The 2,500-nt window shown below is 41.6% G+C and overlaps 1 protein-coding gene across 3 annotated transcripts in view; it reads left to right on the top strand.

Annotated features, from left to right (window-relative positions):
• The window catches only part of LOC137997680 (NACHT, LRR and PYD domains-containing protein 12-like), a 184,383-nt gene that overhangs the window by 147,793 nt on the left and 34,090 nt on the right, over nt 1-2,500 (top strand). For 2 of the 3 annotated variants that reach the window (XM_068843820.1, XM_068843819.1), the window contains exon 1: nt 1,676-1,858. The exons of the other annotated variant lie outside the window; for it this stretch is intronic. The gene's annotated coding sequence lies outside the window, so the exon portion shown is untranslated. Of the gene's footprint in view, nt 1-1,675; nt 1,859-2,500 lie in introns of those variants that run through there. 3 annotated transcript variants of the gene reach the window in all.

Raw genomic sequence — 2,500 nt, 5'->3', positions numbered from 1 at the left:
CAAATAATTATCATAATTTGTCATGTTCCGGAATGTTCCGGAATGTTTCATGTTCCGGCTTTTACTAACACCTGTGTCATAAAAACGGCCACCAACTGTCTTCTCACAGCGTCAGGGTGTAAATCGGAGGACGTAGAGAAGTATTACAGCTTATCACCGGAAGACAGAGGTGGCATGTATGATCAAGGATGAAAAGATCTAAATCCCGCCGGACATAAAGAGCTGAACAGACTGCATCGCGAGGAGGTTTGCTCAGCCGTTTCCTCAGGTGTGAGGGGAAATTTTTGTGAGAAATTCGCCTCGCAAGGCCGTAAGGAAAAAACTGATGAAACATATTTGATATTTTAGGCCTCGCAAGGCAAATTCCTCACTGTTGCAGCTACCCTAAGAATCGAGCTGAGCTCGGTCAATCAAGCATCCAGTAAAATACATGGCATTCTTACGAGGCATCAGTGGCGTTGGAGTTTCTTCCTCCGACGCCATCTTGAACGAAATGAAGTACCCCAGCCACCCTTGGCATCACCTGCTCCCCAGTCCACTCTTGGACGCGCCTACTGAACTATCCCTTAAGGCAGAAAACACAAAAGTATTATCTTTTCCGGAACAAGCAGGCCTGTAGGACTGAGAGAGCAAAAAACGTTTTTACTTTTAAATAATTTAAGATTGTAAAACGTACTCGTTAATTCAGTTGTTTTACTGCAAGAGAGTTTTTTTTTAATAAACTACTATATAACTGAAGTCACGTGAGAATGCCATGTATTTTTTTGGATGCTTGATCGACCGAGCTCAGCTCGATTCTCACGATGGCCGTACACAGTGAGGAATTTTCCACGCGAGACCAGAAACATCAAACATGACATGTTTGATTTTATTCTCACGGCCTCGCGAGGCGACTCTCTCACCAAAATTTCCCCGCACACGTGAAGAAACGGCTGAGCAAGCCGCCTCGCGAGGCAGTCTGCTCACCTCACCGTTTGCGTTTCATCTCCGAACATGCCATCTCTGTCTTTAGATCTTTTCATCCTTGATGATGCATGCCACCTCTGTCTTCCAGTGATAAGCTGCAATATATTCTCTACGTCCTCCGATTTACAACCTGACGCTGTGAGAAGACAGTTGTTGGCCGTTTTTATAAAACGGGCGTTAGTAAAAGCCGGAACATGAAACATTCCGGAACATTCTGGAACATGTCAAATTATGATAATTATTTGAAAAAAAAAAATAAAGACAGCGATTAGCCTGATTGATTCGTCATTTTTTTGTCACTTGGAAATTGTTTTCACATATCAATAACTTGGTAATTGTTTTCACGCCATGTTAACGTGATCGCGTGATCATCGCCGGTTATCGGTGACAAAACATCAAAATATTTTGGTAGAGATATACTGAAGATAGGAGGGGAGGAATGGAGTCCGATCCATAACGATTTATCCTTCCTTGCCAATGTCGCTTTACAGTAACGGACAATACTATGAGACAAGTAAAGATCATCAAGATAGAGATTTCTCCGTCACAAAAAGGTGTACTCCATTACTTTGTAAAATCTTTCCGATTTCTCAACCCCTCACCCTACCCCAGTTGAAAAACTCCTTCTTTGACGTCATCCACCCACGGTCTCCATGGATGCCGCTTGAATCTTCCTGTTGATTTCACAAGCATTTACAGAGCTCGCGAGAGCAAGAGCATTGATTGTTCGTGAGAAGGTGTATCTTGATGAAGGTCACAAGAAGTGTTCTTACATTTTATATAAAGTAAACGATTCAGCCATAGAGCCGAGTATCCACTGAGTATCCAGCAATTTGTGCTACGCTATTTTTAGGTAGTTGGATTTGCCTAATACTGCAGCAAGTTTGTATTGGTAAGTTGAAATTACAGATTTCCTTGTTATTATACATAGGATTGCAATAACAGCTGATTGCATAAAAATTCGGGGCTTAACTGCAGAATACTCTGCCACCTCGAAGCTATAACCTAAATTGGGTGAATACGCGGATACGCTTTGGAAACACCGAGCTTAGTGGATACGCGGATCCGCACTCGTTTTCTCGGTTACCAGTATTTCTCCTTTCTGTAGCTCCAAACAAAAAGAGTGAAGGTGATTAATGAATATGTACTTCTCGTTCTTAAAGCACGATTTACAGTTCGGTTAACTACACTTTTCCCGAAATAGGACTCGATTTCTGATTAAGCCTAAGCGCTCGTTTCAGGGATTTTAGCTTTCAAGTTACGGTTCCGTTAACTACACTTTTTACAAGATCGTGTCAAGAATATACGCCAAAATATACCTGAATTACAAATAACTGTGCATTATACCTCGTTTTTTAAACGTGGCGTCAACAACATTGCCTGGTTCTAGCTTTCATTTTACGGTTCGGTTAACTAAACTTTTCTCGAAATAGCACTCGATTCCTGATTAAGCCTAAGCGCTCGTTTCAGTGATTAGGCTTTAAGCACTCTCGTAAAATTTTACCTTTCATTTTGCAGTTCGGTTAACTACACT

This window comes from Montipora foliosa, chromosome 3, assembly GCF_036669935.1.
Source record: "Montipora foliosa isolate CH-2021 chromosome 3, ASM3666993v2, whole genome shotgun sequence".
Classification (NCBI taxonomy): domain Eukaryota; kingdom Metazoa; phylum Cnidaria; class Anthozoa; order Scleractinia; family Acroporidae; genus Montipora; species Montipora foliosa.
This window is presented reverse-complemented; position numbering and strand designations above follow the sequence as displayed.